Genomic DNA, 19,869 nt, shown 5'->3' on the forward strand with positions numbered 1-19,869 from the left:
TCTTTGCCATTGTTGTAGCTCCTCCGTTAACAAAAATGCTGTTTGTAAAAATGGATTATCTCGCGCGCAGATTGTGACGATTCTCTCCGACCAATCAGCAGCCGAGAGCGTTGACGTCACAAACACAGCCCGGTTGTCTTTGGCCCTGGCCCCACGATTTTATGAGGCCAGAAAAACTGAGAATTAGGACCAGCCGGCCGGTACTAGGCCAAGTGGAAACGCAACCACAAACGGGCCGCTGACGTCACAGCCCTCTTAAACCGGGCTGCGCGCTGTAGTGGAAACGCGCCAATAGTCTAACAACAGTTAGCTTTTGTTAATTTTACCTTGAGCCAAACTTGTGATACTTGTTTCTGAAATCCCTTTCTCTTAAAGTGAATAAAAAACAAAAAAAACAATGGAGCTTACCCTAAAACTAACCACTGGATTGCTTGTCTAACATGACCTAGTCCATGTTAGCGAAGTACAACTGGGATTTCGAGGGGGAAGATATGCTTGGTTGATTCTAATTTTTACTTTCTTACTTTTTGAATAAAAATCATGTTTGTATCACTACACTTCTAAGGGACAACATGGGTCAAACATTGCCCGTATTCTTTTGCTATGTTATTTCATGCATGGCTGAGTATTTATTTACTATACATTTTCAAAAATAATTAATTTTAGCAGTGATTTGGACCAAGCATGTATGATGTAGTAATACAACAAGTATTTTAGTTCACACAGTGTGACATTAGCTAGTCATGTTAGCTTGTAATATATAGAGCAGAGCTAACTAGCAAGTTAGCCGAACGTTAGCGGTTAGCTGTTTATGCTATGCTAGCTGTTGGCTACTTAACATTAACAAACTGGATTCCGCTGTAAGAAAGCTGTGAAACTTTACATTAAACTTGGCGACAACACTGTGACACCCCGCAGCATGTTTATGTGTAATTCTCCCGTGTGGAGACGAGAGGTGGAGCGGCAGCACTGCAATAAACTGTAAGCTAACGTTAGCAGCCACCTTGTTAAACCAGGTTTGGGCGCAACATCTTGCAAGAAACAGCATCTCAGGGCTTCTTAACATTTAACAACCTATTAATGATGCAAACTCAGCTAACTAGAAGAAGAAACGTAACCTTAAATAAAAAATAAAACATTCACAAACTAAGGATTATCTAAATACATGTTTAACTCCATTACAGTTGCAGGACTCACCAGATCTCAAGTCTTCTGTTCTTTGTTGACGTCCCGATGCTCATATTTAACGTGTAGATGTAAAACGATCCCGATATTAATCCATTAATCCATAAACTCCTGCAGCTCCGAGCCGGAGCTGGAAAAGCGCCGGTGTGAAAGGGGCAGACAGCTGTAGCTCCGTCCGCAGGAGGAGACCCGCTCTAACTGACGTGAATGTTTCAAATGTGAACAACAGGCGCGGGCAGTTCTCATTGGCAGGTTTCTTCAATGACGTTTATATTAACCAATCAGGAGTGTTGTGGACTCATTCCAAACATGCCTGACTTGTCTGCCGTGTTATGGCTGAATTCCAATTCAAGTGCCGTAGCTCTGGCTGTCGGCCAGAATCCGAAAACCATGCACATTATACTGCATGAAAGACTAAGGCTTATTACTGTATATTGACCAATGGGAAAAAAAACACAGCAACAGAACACATAAATAAAACAAGGATAACTGTGACTTATTGTTGAGTAAATAACAGTGTGTGTTTTAAACCTGGGTCCTCCCTGCAGAGATTTCTCCACTTTCTAAGATTTTTATTTTTTATTTTAATGATATTGTCAACTGTAGATGTTTACAATATAGTAAGTTAGGAATTTAATGAAAACATATTTATTTACTTTTGTTTCAACATTGGATATTTTGTGTTTGTGGTGGATTCAATCGAATATTGAGAAAATGATTTATGTAAAAATGTTTTACTTTACATTTTTTTTGTTTGACGCTTTTTTTTACAGTTTTATGTTTACCTTAAAATTACAAAGAAATATCTTAAAGTCTTATAATAGTAATACACTTTTATATTACGAGTTACATATTTAATTACAGATAATACTTTTTATTTTACGTACATCTGCATGTATTTCCTGAAAGTGCAAAAATACTGTAAATATTATATAGTAAATTTACTGTAAAAAAAATGAAATAATCGTTATTTGTTGTTATTGTCAAAAGACTTAAAATAATGTTTTGGGTTGTTAATTTATAGTTAATATCTGTCATTTTACAGGATTTTGCAAGTTATTTAAAAAAACATGATAATTACTATAAAAATGTAGTTATTTCCTGTAAAATTACGATCTTTTTTTACAGTGCACTTCATGTTCCAATATGCACACAACAGTATTCACAAATGTCAATATTGTCACAAGATGTGGTGCGTGGTGCCTGATCAGTGATCACAACTGTGCACGTTACAAACAATTCCCGAAATCCAAACCTTCGCCGATATCGGCATAACCAGCACGCACAAAACAGGCCAAATAACAGTCCCCAATGGACTAACGGCAGCACTTCCAAACTGTGTTCCAAAATAAAAATACACAGAATGAACGCAATTGTGCCTACCGCCTCAACTGGCTGTGATGTGCTCCAGTCAATCAGTTTCCGCCTGCGGCCACGGTGAATTGTGGCTTTTCCTGTTCACTCCTCCGAGGGGGAAACTGTCCAAGTGTTCAAACTCCATGATCCCGAATGTCCTGAGGCCTGTACTATGAAGCCGGATTTTCCTAACCTGGATATGTTTGAGTTAGCCGGTTGGCCTAATCCAAAACATACGCGCTCTCGCTAAACTGCACTACGACGCTGGTTATCAAGTGGATCGCTCAAGCCAGCCGTGTCCTATCTAGTTAGGTGCGCGTTCACATGAAAGGGGTGGTATTTGGAGCATTTGACCAATCTCAAACATGGACACGCGTACTGACAGCGCAGCGTCATACTTCCTGAATGAAAAGTGAACTTTAAAGGTGGGGTAGGTAATTTTGGAGAAACCAGCTCGAGATCGCTAGATTTTGAAAATACACAGCCGGAAGAAATCTGCTACTTCCTTACAGAGCCCCTCCTCCAACACACACGAACGCGCACATGACCAATGAGGGCACGAGATAAGTTTGTGCACAGATGGAAGGCTGACAGGCAGGTAGGCCATCCAGTTATTTTAGCCGGGCCGGCTAAAATGATTGGTCGTGCTTTTTACAGCACTACGGCTTCCACAGATGAATTTTTTTTATGGATTTTTTTTCAAAGCACTTAAGATAATCATTGCTAGCGGGATGTTAAGATATATGGAATATAACAAAAAGTGTATCTCGAGCCGGTTTCTCAAACTTACCTACCCCACCTTTAATATTAGTCAAATATGAAGAAGTTAAACTTTAAACATCCATCAAATCAAATCAAATCAAGGTTTATTTATAGAGCACATTTAAAAGCGATTTTTGGTCGGGCCAAAGTGCTGTACATGTAATAACTACAATCACATAAAAACACATTTCTATAAGCACAATAAAAGACAATAAATTACAACAGATATTTAAAAAGAAAACACAGGGAAAAGTCAGGAGTCGTGCTCCGCTCTGACTAAAAGGCCAGGGAGAAGAAGTGTGTCTTAAGAGTAGATTTAAAAACCCCTAGAGTCTGGGCCGACCTCACATGGAGGGGCAGAGTGTTCCAGAGCCTCGGGCCAGCTGCTGCGAACGCTCGGTGCCCTCGGGTTTTGAGCCTGGTCTTGGGCACTATCAGCAACAGCTGGTCAGCAGACCTTAAAGCTCTTGTTGGGGTGTAGCGCTGGAGGAGTTCAGCTATATAGGCCGGAGCCAGCCCATTTAGTGCTTTAAAAACAAATAAAAGGAGTTTAAAATCAATTCGGAACCGAATTGGAAGCCAGTGCAGTGAGGCCAGAATTGGGGTGATGTGGTCACGCTTTTTGTGGCCAGTGAGTAGACGTGCAGCTGCGTTCCGGACTAGCTGCAGGCGTTTAATAGACGCCTGGTCCATACCCACGTACAGAGCGTTGCAGTAGTCCAACCTCGAGGTAACAAAGGCATTAATAACCCTTTCCAGGTCCTCAAATGATAAAAACGACTTAGTCTTGGCCAATAGTCGTATTTTAAAAAAGCAGGTTTTGACTACGCTGCTGACCTGCTTATCGAATTTAAAAGCGCTATTGAAGGTCACTCCAAGGTTCGTGACAGAGGGGAGGATATTATTTTTGAGGGAGCCCAGAATATCAACCTGGGAGGCTAGAGGTTGGGGTCCAAAAAAAATAACCTCAGTCTTGCTCTCATTGAGGTTGAGGAAATGTTGGCTCAGCCAGGATTTGATCTCTGCTAAGCAGTCCATCAATAGCTGTAATGAGTTAACATTTGAATTGAGTGGCAGATAGATCTGTACATCGTCGGTGTAGCAGTGGAAGGGGATGTTGTGTTTTGTGAGAATTGAACCTAGGGGCAGTATGTACAGTAGAAAAAGGATGGGGCCCAAAATCGAGCCTTGGGGAACCCCACAGGTAAGAGGGGCTATGGCTGAGGAGAAGGCACCTAGCTGCACTGAGAAGCTACGGTCTGTCAGGTAGGACCTGAACCATGCAAGGGCAGAGCCTGTGATGCCAGCGGACTGTTCAAGCCGTGACAACAGGATGCTATGGTCCACAGTGTCGAAGGCAGCTGTCAGGTCTAACAGCACCAAGACAGCTGGGCTACCTGAGTCGGCGGCTAGGAGCAGATCATTAAAAACTCTTAAAAGGGCTGTTTCAGTACTGTGCATGGGTTTGAAGCCAGACTGAAACTCTTCATGGATTCCATGCGTGGTTAAAAAAGACTGCAGCTGGGCGTAGACTACTCGCTCCAGGGCTTTTGATAAAAAAGGTAGCTGGGAGATGGGCCTAAAATTTGCGAGAATGGAAGGGTCGAGATTTTTCTTTTTAAGTAGTGGCTTAACCACGGCATGTTTGAAGGCAGCTGGGACACATCCTGAGCTAAGAGAGGTATTTATAAGTAATAAAATACTTGCTCCAACTGATCCTAAAACATCTCTGAGAAGGCGAGAGGGAATGCTGTCTGAGGTGCAGTTTGTCGGCCACAGGCTCAAAGTGGTCGAGGACAGCAGGGCACAGAAAAGGAGCAGGATCTGGGATAGCACTAGTGTGGGCTAGCCTAAGAGCAGATACTTTTTCCATAAAAAATGTAAGAAACTTATCACAGAGAGTAGTCGATGGGACAATAGAAGAAATGTCACAGGGATTAATGATAGAGTTGAGGACATTAAAAAGAACTTGAGGTTTATGGCTGTTTTTGGAGATTAGCAGAGAAATGTGCTCTGTTTTGGCTGCTTTGACTGCCGTCTGGTAGTCAGAAAGGCAAGCACGAAGGATTTCTAAGGAGACATGGAGTTTATCCTTTTTCCATTTTCTCTCTGCACGCCTGCAGGTGCTTCGAAGAGCGCGAGTACAGTCATTGAGCCATGGCTCTGAGAGAACTTTGGTGCGTCTAAGCGTAAAAGGAGCAACAGAATCCAGTATTAGTGTACATGTTGAGTCAAACATGGAGATAAGCTCATCAGCACTAAAAACACAGTTCACCTCTAATTTACAGATAGGAGAAGCATTAAAAACATCAGAAAACTGTGAGGCAGTCAAGGGGTTAATTGAACGCAGACGACGCGCAGGGGCACGTGATTCGACTCCTGCGGAAGGGATCGAGGTTGTAAACAGAACCGGTAAATGGTCTGAGATACGCGTTGCTGCACATATTTCATCCACAGATACAGACAGTCCAAACGATAATACTAAGTCCAAAGTGTGTCCTTTTTCGTGTGTTGGGCCAGCCACGGACCATGACTTAAACACTTTATCCAGGATAAAAGCCACATAGCTGCACCTGCAAGGTGAATACAGCTGGTAAAAGAAAAAGCGTTTGAATGCGTACATTAACAGGTTTATGATATCACTGCCCCGTCCAAGACACGAGTGGATCTGACTTTAATTAGGAGAATTTCACTCGAGTGTTTCGTCAACTTAATGTGTTGCTTAAAATAATACTTCTGCATACAGTATGTGACACTGTGAGTGTTGCACGGCCAGATACGGCTCAAGAAGCTGACTCAAATAAGGAAATATATGATACATTATGATGTGATATGATATGAATGATAATGGGACACATCAACGTCTGCACTCACAGTGCCGCGGACTGTACTTAATGTTACTCTGATCCGGTTATTTATGTTGTGGCAGATATTTAAGTAAGCTTTCTTAACCTGTTAAGCACCGAGCCTGTTTTTCATGTTTCAGGCTCGAAAATGACATTCCCAAAACAAATGACTACAACTTAACTTCTAAAAGGGTTATATGAATAATTTATTTTATCAAAGCAAGGTTACATCTGTGAGTTGGATGTAGAAGTGTCAGAATCAATATAAATGTTTTTTATTTAAAAAAAAATTCAGATTTTACATAGTAAAAAACTGTAAATTATAGTGTCCGTCCAAAAATTATTTTTTACAGATAGTGAAAACTACCCTTGGATAATGGGTTAGTAAACTAAAAGCTTTAGGAATCCAAAGTACAACATATAATAAGTACCCTGTATCAAGATTGATGCAAAACAAGTTAAATTTGACCTTTTTAGAGAGATTTAGCCAAAAACCCCCACTTTTGGGGTCATTTGGGTGGATTTGACCTATCTCTGGCCCCCCTTACTCGATTGGGATCGTTGACACACCTTTCTGACCGTTAGAGCCAATAGAATCGAAGGGGGAGGCCCACTCACACACTCATTGTAAAGAGAAAAGGTGGGGGCTACGCGTCTAGAAATGAAACTATTTTTGCAGATTTTGTCCTTCTGGAGTTTGGAAATTAAAAAGCCGTTTTATTGCTTATGGATTATCAGAAATAATTTCAAAGAAGGCACAGATACATAGGATGAACCTATGGATTAACTGCAGTATCGTTTTTTTATCGTTTGAATGCCATTGAAGACCAGTTTTGACCAAGGTAAGCCATATTAGCTTTCTAGCTACCTAGCTCCACATGTTATGATGTACGCTTTCGTTTATCGCGTCGCGAATGTTTATCACTGAGTGTTGAGGAGGGCACCCACAGATTCAGTGTCTCCAGGACACTGAAAACGAGTGGTTGGCTTTGCATCTAGGATAAGTAATAAGGGAGTTATGAGTGAGTTTAAGTGCCGTTTCAGGTTAATTATTTTCGCTGGTGGCTAATTCAGAGGCTGAGTGCTAGCATTGTGGGGTTTTTTTGGAGAAAAAAAATTAAAAAGATCAGTTAGCTGAGTTTCTTCCCGTTACATGGATATAAAACATTCATAGTTTATTAAATATTAACATTCCTTAGACGTTGTTTCCTGCAAATAACGTGTTTTTCCGCCCGGTACCGGGCGGGCCGTGCGTAACAGGTGACGCTAATGTTATAATTGTCAGATTGCTCTGAAGATGGGAGGGGATATTCTATGAATTTTCACGTTCACACAGTCAGTTGATTTTTGCCGGCCGTCTTTCCTGCAATGGCAGTTTTTCTGTATTTCCTTTATCCTGTAATATGACTTGATAGCTTTAAACTCCGCACACTGAGCTCTGATTGGTCAGCAGGCGGTGCTTTCACTGAGTTGATCTCTTATCTGCTCCGGAGCAGGTTTGCCGTTCAGCATAAGTTACCATGGAGATCTAGCCCGGTAAGAAGAGAACCGGCGTCGTAGGACCGGAAACCCAGAGTTTTCCCTGAAGTTAGCTCTCTAAGCGAAAATCCGGCTTCGTAGTACAGGCCTCAGGCCTCTGGAAGAGCGCTATATAAATAACATGTATTATTATTATTATTATTATTATTATTATTAGTATTAGTATTATTATTATTATTATTATTATGACCAGAATGTTTGTTTTTCTTCATTTCTTTTTCATAAAACTGAAAACAACCCCTGTGTGCTATTTTGTTTTGTTTTTAGTTTGCATTTTCTCTCTATTTATTGTTATTATCACCAATTGTCTGTTATTTATTTTGCTATTTCAGGGTCACTCAATAGAATGATATGTCAATCGATCATGTGTCTCCAAATACAATAAAAACATTAAATAAATGATGCTTATTAATATATTAATTTCACTGAAAATAGTACACATACACTTTTATTTATATAACCTTCTGATGTATCTATGTTTAATATTTTTTTAATAATATAAAGTTTGAAAAATGTCATTAATATAAATAAAGAAAAGTATAAAATGCAATGGTTCAGACTGTCCGCGAGAGGGGGCTGTTTAACCAGGAGAAATCAGATTCGTTACCTTGGCAACCGAATGAGGCGTTTTATGTTAACTAGACCCTCCAGAAAAACGCGATTATGCGATCGCATAATTTACCGCATAATCAGCAAAATGGCGCAGATTTTTAAAAGGGCGCATATTTATTAAAAGTTCGCATAATCCCCGCATTTTTCCACACAAAGTTGAGGGAAAAAAAAGTTAACGTGAAGTAGTGATGTCATCAGCTCGCGCAGGTAAACAACACCGTAGAGTGAATGTGTGGAACTCACACGAGAGAGAAAACAACAAGATCAGCGCCATATAGATTATTATATACTATTATACTATTATTATTATATACTATTATACTATTATACGGCTCTGACCAAGATGAAAAAATCGAATCCATCTCATTTGCCTACGAACATTTCTGCTAAAGACCGGGCAAAGCAGTACCCCGATGTCTTGAACGAAAGTGGGGGGAAACTATTCTGCACCCCGTGCAACTGTGTTGGAGCATAAGAGAAAATCGACGGTGACGACCCACTTTGATTCATTCAAACATTCTAAAATGCTTTCTGCTGCTGCGGACAAGAAAGTCAAACAACTCGCATTCACCGAGGCATCAACCTCCAAAACCCTTTCGAGGGCTACAAAAACGAGGTGAGTAGCCTACAAGATTGAAGCTGGTCAGATAACGAACGAGTAAATGAAAACAGAATGAGGCGGAGAAGAGTGTGTGTGTGTGTGTGTGTGAGAGAGAGTGATTAAAATAGCCCATATATAAATACATAAATAACACTTTGTGATGTAGCTTGCTTCTAGTATGCTTGTTTATCATAGGAACTCTTTAAAAGGGCTCACTTTCATTCAGTAGTAGCCTAGTAACAGGGTGTGGGAGAAGAATCACCTTTTTTCCGCCTCCCGCATATTTCGCAACTTTTCGCATATTTAGCATATTTCCGCATATTTCGCAACTTCACCGCATAAAATCACATAAAAACCCCGCATGTTTAATCGCATAATCAAGGATTTTAGCCCGCATAATCAAGGATTTTAGCCCGCATAATCAAGGATTTTAGCCCGCGTTTTTCTGGAGGGTCTAGTTAACGTACACTTTAAGTACCAACAGTAAAAGTACTCGTAATGCCTTAAATTATTACTTTTGTTTTACTACTGGCTAACTTAACCTATAATAACTTACTTTTTAGTACAGTAATTGAGTAGGCCTACACGTAGGCTACTTAATTACAATGAAATTGAGTATGTTTCTTATTGGAAATACAAAAAATATACCGTTCATTTAGTTTAACTGCGCTTAATACCCATCACGATTAGTAACAAAGAAACTGAAATTAAATACCAAGAAAACCAACGATAAGACATACAACAAGCAACCGAAGTCAGCTAAACAACGAGTTAAAATGAGCATAAAACAAGACGCCGCTAAAGTGTGTAAGCCAGTTTTAAAACGTTGAAAGAGCAATTTTATAATTCAGTTAAAACTCTTTCTAAAGTTGCACTGAGCTCTCCGGCCTGAGTTGAACTCACCCAAGGCGACGGAGAGCAGGCTGGAGAGCAAGAAGACATGATGCCGGACGTAGTGGCCGAAAGCGTTCCCTTTGACGCTGCTGCTGCTGCTGCTGTCGTTCACTGCCTGCTCCGGGGCTTCCTCCATCTTCACTCACTTTATAGAAAGATAAACTATCAAGAAAGCTGAACTGTTATGAGATACTTTTTTTGTCAATATTCACCAACGTTCGGCCGTTATGCTTCAAAACCACGTTTGAATGGAGTAACCATGGCAATATAATGCGTTCTAAATTCAACATTATCAACTGTTTTGGTTAAGATTATTTATTTCTCCCTCATTGCACTTTCCTGTTTAAATATGCGTCTATATTTGTAGTTGTTATCAACTCCCTTCCGTCATTTGTTATTGAAACAAAATGAAAACCTAATTTTGCTAAAGATAAATAAATATGAATCATTCCAGGCTAAGAATTCAGGCAAATACACAGCACAATTCAGGAGCTGACATCAACAAAGTGTATCATGAAATTACCTATTTAAAATATGTATTAGTAGAGAGCTGATAACAAAAAAGCAAATAATTATACATTTTTTTATAATAAAAAAAAAACAATGCGAATAGAGACAAATATGTTTTTTTATATTATTTATTCAACATTTCTATATTATGTTACTTTTCTGGTAGCTTTAGTTATTTTTCAGATTACATCTTTTTCATACCCTTCCTTTCCAGTTCAAATCAGTTAACAAGTTACCAGGAGCCTGGGGAGCAGTGGGGGCCAAGTGCCTTGCTCAATGGCCCCTGGCAGTGCCCAGGAGGGAACTGAAACCTCACGAAGTACCAAGTTAAAAATCAAATCTCTACAATAATGCATTGCTGTAAGTTAAACAAAATGATATAAAGCCTTAACTATTTATGTTCAATGAATGGGGAAAAACACGAGACAGAACACACACCTCCACTCTCCGTCTTTATTCATATATATCAGCATATAGTCCACTGTACAGCGAGGGCTGCAGCCCCTCAGCACGGACTGCAGGTCTAACACGATTCTGCCCACCAACACGCTTTAAACTGCTTTATACCCAGAGAAACAAAGTTTCATTAACATACCAAACACAATGCTTTCAGTTACGTACATGGAAGAGGTGCGACAATTCACAAAAGAGCATGATTCCAGTATGTTGAAGAATCTCCAAATCAAATATAAATACAAGTTCCACATTATTATTATTATTTCCTTATACTAACCACTGAGATGTTTCCTCATTTAGATGATTGTTTGATTCAGCTGCTATCATACTTACATAACTGTATTTGTGAACAAGAGAGAAACAGAAGTGTTGATATATTATACAGACATAACACCACTGTTATTGCAAATGGTGTGTTGTTTTTTTTAGGCTTTACAATTCTCTTTTAACACTGCAATAAGGGGACCAAGCAAATGTACACAAGGATTTGTTTTGTTTTCTTCTTTTTTTTTTTAATGCTTCTATTGTTGCAGACTGCATGGTGAATATTTAGTGATGTGTTTGTGTGTCTTGTCGTGCCATCAGTCCATATACATCGGTGAGCTGGGAGACGTCGGCATCTGATCCATGAGCCGGCACACGTAACTCGCCACGTCCACCGAGCGCTCCTCGTACATCTGGATGAACGGATCTTTCTGCAGTGGACAGGGAAACAAGAGGAGATATAGATAAATACCACCTCCTACAAAACATAAAATAAAAATAACGACCACCAGGGTTCGTATTTATTCAGACTCAGTACATTTCAAGCACTTTCAAGGTTACTAATCTAAAAATGTACAGATTCTTAAAGACTTTAATTGAATGAATTTGTTTATTATAAATAATAATAATTTAAATAGTTTAAAAACATGTTTGAATTGTTATGTTTATTTCAACTTAATGTATTAATTTACCTATTAATTCGAAAGTCAAATATAAATTGTTAATATAAATATAATACATATATAAATGTATTTTCAATTGTTTACAGCACCCCTCTTTAGCAGTCAATATATCATATCACTTTGTTTATTTTACCAGCTGTTCATAATGACTTTGATTCAAAAATGCTTTTTTTTATGTTGCTGAGTTGCCAAATATAACAAATAGATTATACTATTATTATACCAGTGATGTGTTGGTGCAACTACAGATTTAGTTGAAATTCAAGATTTTTTCAGGATGTTTGTGCGAATTAAAGCATATTTCTAACCTTTATACCTTCAAGTTAAGTTTTTTCCAAATTTGTAAGACTATGTACAAAAAGAAACTGGATTTAAGTCAATAAAAATGCATTTCTAAACCTTCATCTCTAGAACTTCATGAATGTACAGTATACAGAACATACCAGTAGCTCTTTGTACTTTGGCCTTTTTGACTCGTCCTTTGTAAGGCTAGAGGAAGGATGACAAATATAAAAAGTGTTAACAGAAAGAGGGTACAGTTCAGCCATGTTCACCAGGGAGACATACGGTACAGCTGGAGCCAAAACATGTTCAATACCCTGACATTAAAACATAATTTACATAATTTACATTCAAAACTTCTTCAATTTTTACAACTGTAACACATTTTTTACAATTTGAAATGCTAAGGAGGTTTTCAAATGAAGCTTTGAATGTCCGTCATCCTATTTTATGACGTTATCAGTCCTCTAAATGTAGATTTCTGGTCACATAAATACAAAATGTGGTTCTTTAAATGTTATTTATGGTACTTCTAGTAAATCAAAGTTATTAACAAAGCTTAAAAGCTTCTAACTCTTCAGTACAGCCCTAAACAGATTTGTGCAAAATGTGTTCCCAGCAGTGTTTCCTCACGACACGTTGACAAAGGAGATGAATTTGGGAGAGAAGCGCCTCTCCTCAGAGTTGCAGAGCTGTGGGGGGTCTCCCCTCGCCACCTGGGTCAGCTGGTCAAACACACTGTTCCACTTCGGGTAGGGGAACCTGCCTGTGGTCAGCTCGTACAGAAACACAACATAGCCATTACATATGGTATACAAGGAAAACTGCAGATACAAAGCAGGTGTAAAATAATAATGGTTGGTTCTTGACAGGAAGACAACCTTTGAAGTTATTCCAAAACTCCTTTTATTGTACACTATAACAGAAACATTTCCTGCTTTTTCACTATTAGAGACCCTACTTCCTTACAATATGTAAATTCTAGCATACAGTTATGTTACTTTACTATAGTACTTGATTATAATGAAAACAGTATATAAATTGATGCATGTTGTTTACAATGATATGAAACTAGTTAATGAAGCATACATTGTGATTGTCAATACTGAGCAATAAGGACATTTTCTTTTTACAAACTTTGATGTTAAATCATCTTTAAAATGTACACAGTTTTCCTCAATCTTAATTAATCGTTTAGGAGTAATGGGTATCCAAGTGTATGAGGCACCTTAGATGGTAGAGCTTAAAGCTATTTTTATTATTTTTCTATCTTATTTATTTATGATTTGACTCCATGAGTGTGAAGTGAAGACTCACCAGTGTGATTCCCAAACTCCAGACGTCTGAGCGGATGTCGTAGCCCTGCCTGGATGCACTGGGGTCTATTCGCTCGGGCTGAAAACCAAACAGGAAACAGATGACACTTTAACCCTTAGATGCACGAGTGACTGGACCCTACACTCTTCCATAAGTGGGTCAAAAAGGACCCGCATTAGAATAATATGTGTTTTTATGCCATTTTTGTCATTTTGGTTAAGAAAAATCACTTGTATAATATTTAGTATTATATTTTGGTTCACACTAGAAATATGTTATATTAAATGTTTCACTATTTATAATTTTAGAAATATTTTTACATTTTGAAAAAAACATTTTCCCATAGGATTCCATAGAAAATGCATGCCGGTCATTTTTGACCCACTTATGGAAGTTTGGGGTAGTAATACAAAAACTACAATTTCTTAAAATGTCAATTTAAAATTTGAATGGCATGATATCCAAAACATGTTTTTTGAGGAATAGCTGGAATATGAAATTATTAAAAAAAATGTAATTACAAAGATACTTCAAGAAAACCACCTCACCGGGTCAAAAAAGACCCACTTATGGAAGCTTGGGGTAGTAATACAAAAACTACATTTTCTTAAAATGTAAATTTAAAATGAGAATGGCATGATATCCAAAACATGTTTTTTGAAGAATAGCTGGAATATGAAATGATAAAAAAATGTAATTACAAAGATACTCTAAGAAAACCACCTCACCAGGTCAAAAAAGACCCACTTATGCATCTAAGGGTTAACCAACATGCTTAGGCTTAAATCCCCATGTACAAATGTTGAAATTATGCTTCAGTTTGCAACTTCATTTTGTATTCTCCTTTATTTTGTCCTACTGTTTGATATGTGTGAATGTACCACCAGTACAACATGTCAATAAACTTTGTGCAATAACAAAAACAATGTCTATTCTATATTTAGGCTTTTTGTACATCACATGTACATGTAGTAATATCCTACTGTAAAAGGTATTTTTACGGCACATACAGTATATTAGATAACTGGTGATGTGAAGTGCTGCTGTACGTTTAGCAAACCACCAGATGTCACTGTGTGTTGAATTTAAAGCCTCAAATACTTTCTCAGCATTAACAGAAACCTCCACATCTTTTCATCCTTAAAAAAAAGGGAAGTATAAAGCTGAACAAAAACAACCTCATGAGATATGATATGTTGTTAATAAGATTACGGGTTTTGTGATGTGAAAAGTGTTGCATTTCAAAGCCCATGAGGATATGTATGTACATTGTTATGTAGACAAACAAACTCAGTGCTTAAAACCAGTAAAAATAAAACTGAATAAAGCAGTTTCACTCAAGAAATCTGTGTTTTTCTGAAATTCGCTCAGCTTGTTTCTCCAATTACTCAAAATCCAAATGCCCGTGACAAAAATCCTTCATCTAGTAAAGAAAAAGATTCAAAGATCATATAAAAAGGGAAAACTAGATAGAAAGTTAGTCTACGTGAGCTGTGGCAGACAATGTTGTCGCATGCTCGAAAGAGAAACGACGCCATCACAGGATAACAAATTAAACGTACCAATACCTTGATTATAATTACGGATTTCTCTGGGTTAAAAAAATGCTGAAATATTTTGGATATTTTAGGTTCAGTTCACATCAACATGTATATAGCCTAACACAAGTGAGGTCATTTTTAACAATTCTAATGAGGAAATGTATTTTTTTAATGTCAGTCCTTTGGTTCCAGACTACATAACAATAAAGAATCAGGTGTTCCTGCTTAAACTGGGTCAAAACAAATCCAGTGCTCCACAAACTCTCCCCGGAGACAGCCCATCACCTCGGGCCAGGGACGTGCACAGACATTTTGGGGGGCAGGAGCTCAAGTGAGAAAAAGGGCACTTCCCATAATAAATTATAAAAAAAAAATTTAAAACAAAAAGTAAAAAATAGTTGCACATCTCTGACTTACTGACTGTAATGTTGTGACATACTCTTTGGTCCGGAGTTGTGAATACCCGGAATGTTATGAGTGACACCAGTTATGATGTAGAGCGTGAATAAAGCACAGCTAACGATACTCACTGTCTCCTGAGTTGTCTATAATAAAGCAAGATACACATACAAAAGGACAACACTATAACTGGCGACGAGGATACCGCAACACATCGCAGAATGTTCTGGATAAGCGGTAAGCGAACTACGCTGGCTAACACATAAGGCTAACAAGCTAGCCAAGCCATCCACGAGACGCACCATGGCCAATCTCCCACATTTCCCGCAGTTTGATGTGCACACTGAACCCAGCTCTGTAGGCTCGAGGTGGAAAAGGTGGATTCAACGATTCACCAACTTCCTAGTGGCATTAGACATAAAGGAGGATACACAAAAACGTGCGCTATTGCTGCACTATGCTGGATCAGACGTGTATGACATATTTGACACGCTGCCAGGAACGGGAGACACTGATGATTACGATACGGCCATAGCGAGCATGCAAACCTATTTCTGCCCCAAAGTAAACACTGAATATGAGATCTATATTTTCAGACAAGCCAGGCAAAATGACAGTGAGACATTGGATGCTTTCCACACGCGACTGAGACAGTTGGCGTCAACATGTGACTTTACCGACACTGATAAGGAAATAAAGTCACAGATTATTCTAAGCTGCAGTTCCGTGCGCCTCCGCATGGCGGCGCTAAAGGACAGCGATATGACACTTCAAAAACTACTGGATGCAGGCAGAGCTCAAAAACTGTCAGACAAACAAGCTGCAGGTATGGAGACAGGAAGATCACAAAAAGAATTCCCAGTGCATGCTGTACAAAAGAAAAGCTTCCAAAGTCATAAACAATTCAATAAATATAATAATGTGAAGCATGAATACAAAACCTGCAACAACTGTGGTGGACATTTTCCTCATGAGGGAGGACAAGCAAACTGCCCAGCAAAGGGGAAAGATTGTAAAGCATGTGGACAATTAAATCATTTCCAAAGATGCTGCAGATCACAAAACAAAGATTATACCCCTAAAGCTGCAGAAAAACAACAACATTACCGACCAAAATACAAAGTGCATCAGGTGCAGAAACAAACTGAGCAAAAGACACAGAGACCAGACACTCCAGACAGCTCAGCAGAAGATGACTATGTGTATGTTGTATGCACACTGCAAGACAAAGCAGAACACAAACGTACACAAATACAAATTGTGGACACAGTAATAAATGTTATTGTTGACTCTGGTGCGACAGTGAACATATTAGATGATGTTTCCTATGAAGAGCTAAAAGCCAGTTGTGAACTGCAACCATCTGCTGCCAAGATCTATCCTTATGGCTCATCCACTGCTCTTCCTTTGAGAGGAAAATGTAAAGCTGCAGTCCATTCAACTACTTCAACAGTGAATGCAGCTACATTCTATGTGATACAGGGTGACCATGGCTCACTGCTGAGTCGAAAGACAGCAACAGAACTAGGACTTCTGAAAGTTGTAAACTCTATGTCCACAGAAATGCCTATTTCATCCCCAAACCAGCTCCTCCATGAGTACCAAGACATATTTCAAGGCATAGGATAACTCAAATATTTTCAAGTGAAGCTACACATTGATGAGTCAGTGCAACCTGTGACACAGCCACACAGGAGGATTCCTTTCCACATGAGAAAAAGAGTGGAATCAGAATTAAACCAGCTACAGGAAAAAGGGGTCATCGAGAGAATCAGCGGCCCAACGCCATGGGTGTCTCCGATAGTTGCTACACCAAAACCAAAGAACCCTGACAAAGTTCGCATCTGTGTGGATATGCGCCTGCCGAACACAGCAATACAGCGAGAGCGCCACATCACACCAACTGTAGATGACCTCATCCACAACCTGAATGGAGCTGTAGTATTCTCCAAGCTGGATCTGAATGCTGGATACCATCAACTTGAGCTACATCCAGATTCAAAGTATATCACCCTTACCTCACCAGTGGCGTTTTTATATGTACAAAAGTGGTGGGGCACAAAAAACGTAGATGTCTATATATAAGCTTCTGCAGTGACGTGCAGTGAGGTTCATGGCTGCTGAGGCACTGGCACTGACTCTTCAGGTTTACAAATATTATATTTTGACCTAAACCAAAATATAATATTATTTTCAAAAGCTTTTTTTGTCTGATGCTTCGATTAATTTTAAACAGACAGTTCAACAAAAGGATACCCAAAAAATTTAATTTTATCATTTAAATATTGAATTGTTCTCTCTTAGTAAGATCCCATTTTCAAAAAATTGCGGTCTTACCTTGACTTGAAGATGAAGTCCATTTGCCTATCCTTCTGGACAAAAATTTCTATAACTTTTTTGTAAAAGTCCTCCTTATCTTCTTGTAGTTTCAAAAGTCTATCATAAATCTAATCGATAGATTTATGATAAAAAAATTATATAAGTAGGGTAGACATGTGGATGTTATCCGGCTGAACAAAACGTGCATTTATCTAACAGGTACGTTTCCCACAGATCTTATTTACAGCTATTTTCTAAAATTCTATGGAGAAACCTCATTGCTTTTTTGCAGCTTACTTCCAGGTTTTAGGACGCGTCACTGCAGCTCTCGTCTCCTCTTATTATACATCCATGCTCTTCACACACCACACTTTTCGCGGCACACGTACTTACAGCCAATCAGCTCTGAATGATGTGAGATGACGTATAGTGGGGATGGCAGCTCTGTGCCCCTTTGGTCTTTTTTTTTTTGCCACAGAGTGAAAAATACTCTGAGCATGCGCAGTGTAGTTTTAACAGTCACCGTTCACTTTGACAGTGAGAGGGAGGGGCACGATCAGGTTTTGTCCCACATGGCTCAAAACGGCACTGTAGACACTAATTAGAAGAACACAGACTAAAACAGCAATGTACAGACGAATCAGATGATTAAACATGACCTTAAAATATATTTTTGCATCTCTTTGCATTTTTTGTAATCATGTGTAATACTTTCTGCTGACACTAGGTGGGGCACCTGCCCCTAATGACCAGTCGCCACTGTACCTCACAGAGCTGTAGTTATCTCTCTCAGTCTGACAGCAGAGAGCTCTCTCTCCTTGTTTTAGAAACAGCTTCTAATATCCGTTAGCGCAGCTAGCTAACCATATGCTAACAACAACAATGCAAATAGTGAGTTTGGTAGAAATATACTGTATAATAGTAAAGTTATTTAAGATGATGCTGTGGTGATTGACATTATCCACCCACAGATCTACTGTACTGTGTTGTTTCACACGGACATTTGAGTGAGGCGGACTTAGGGTTTCCGCCGGTATTCTTCTCCTCGTGCATGTTGTTGTGACATGAAGTTCAGATGCAAAATAAAGGTCTAGCTTGTTCATTCGATACACCGCCTCCGACTCCCGTCTCTCGGCACCACATTGGTGACCCCGACGAAAGTCTCGTTGAAGGATCCGAGACTGTTCAGAACATGGCAAATAACGCCGTTTTTTTCAAACTGCCGGAGTTTTGGGAGACATCTGCGGCTGCATGGTTCGCTCAGGCGGAGGCTCAGTTCGCCCTCCGCGGAGTTGCTGATGACGCAGCACGCTATTTTCACGTTGTTTCGGCGCTGGGGAGCTCCACTGCGACCCGGACGGTGGGTTTTATCACATCTCCCCCTGCCCAGGATAAATATGCAGCGTTCAAGGCTTTCCTGCTAAAGACGTTCGAGCTGTCACGGTCGGAGCGGGCCCGACGCCTACTTGCTATTCATGGCCTGGGGGACAACAAGCCTTCCGACCATATGGAGATGATGCTCAGCCTGCTGGGTACGGAGGAGCCTAATTTTTTGTTTATCGAACTGTTTCTTCGGCACATGCCGCCGCATGTGCAGACAGCGCTCGCTAATACAGCTATTACCGAGCCCCGCGCTTTGGCCGAGGAGGCTGACCGGTTCTTCCTGGCGACCCAGCGTTTTACCCCTGAGGTGCTGGCCCCGACACACAACGGCGCCTTCCCGGGTACAGGCATGCCGCCTAGCAGGAGCTCCAGGGCCGACGTCAGCGACTCCAGCCCTGGCCTGTGCTATTACCATGCACGCTACGGGGCGAAAGCGAAGATGTGCCGTCCCCCCTGCACCTACAAGGTAGCGGGAAACGCCAAGGCCTGCGCTCGGTAGTGGCCGCGAGCGTGGGTACGTCCAACCGGCTCCTGTTCATCAGGGACACCCTCTCTGGTCGCAGACTCCTTTGTGACACAGGAGCCCAGCGAAGCGTCCTGCCGGCTACCGTGGAGGACGCCGCCGGTGGGGGTCACGGCCCGCCTTTGACATCCGCTAACGACACCCCTATTCGCACCTATGGCACAAAGACAGTGGACCTGTGCTTCGAGGGTCAGCAGTTTAGGTGGGATTTCGTCACGGCTGACATCTCCTTCGCCCTCCTCGGCGCAGACTTCCTGTGCGCTCACGGGCTGCTGGTGGACGTCAAGAACAACCGCCTGGTGGACGCAATGACATTTGCCTCGTTCACATGTACCCGCGGCGAGGCGTCATTCTGCGGGCTCTCCAGCTCACTCTCGCAGGGTGACAAGTTTCAGCA

General features: G+C 40.2%; 1 long non-coding RNA gene and 1 pseudogene across 1 annotated transcript; both read right to left on the reverse strand.

Moving 5' to 3' along the window:
* The window catches only part of LOC117493128, a 35,603-nt pseudogene extending 25,672 nt beyond the window's left edge, over positions 1 to 9,931 (reverse strand).
* Positions 9,932 to 11,215: 1,284 nt separating this feature from the next.
* LOC117493130 lies at positions 11,216 to 12,211 on the reverse strand. The gene is made up of 2 exons (XR_004556937.1): positions 12,152 to 12,211; positions 11,216 to 11,456 (listed from the first exon to the last, which is right to left on the reverse strand). It is a non-coding gene; the product is annotated as an uncharacterized LOC117493130 (long non-coding RNA).
* Positions 12,212 to 19,869: the final 7,658 nt, after the last annotated feature.

The sequence above is a fragment of the Trematomus bernacchii genome, unplaced genomic scaffold (assembly GCF_902827165.1).
Source record: "Trematomus bernacchii unplaced genomic scaffold, fTreBer1.1, whole genome shotgun sequence".
Lineage (NCBI taxonomy): Eukaryota > Metazoa > Chordata > Actinopteri > Perciformes > Nototheniidae > Trematomus > Trematomus bernacchii.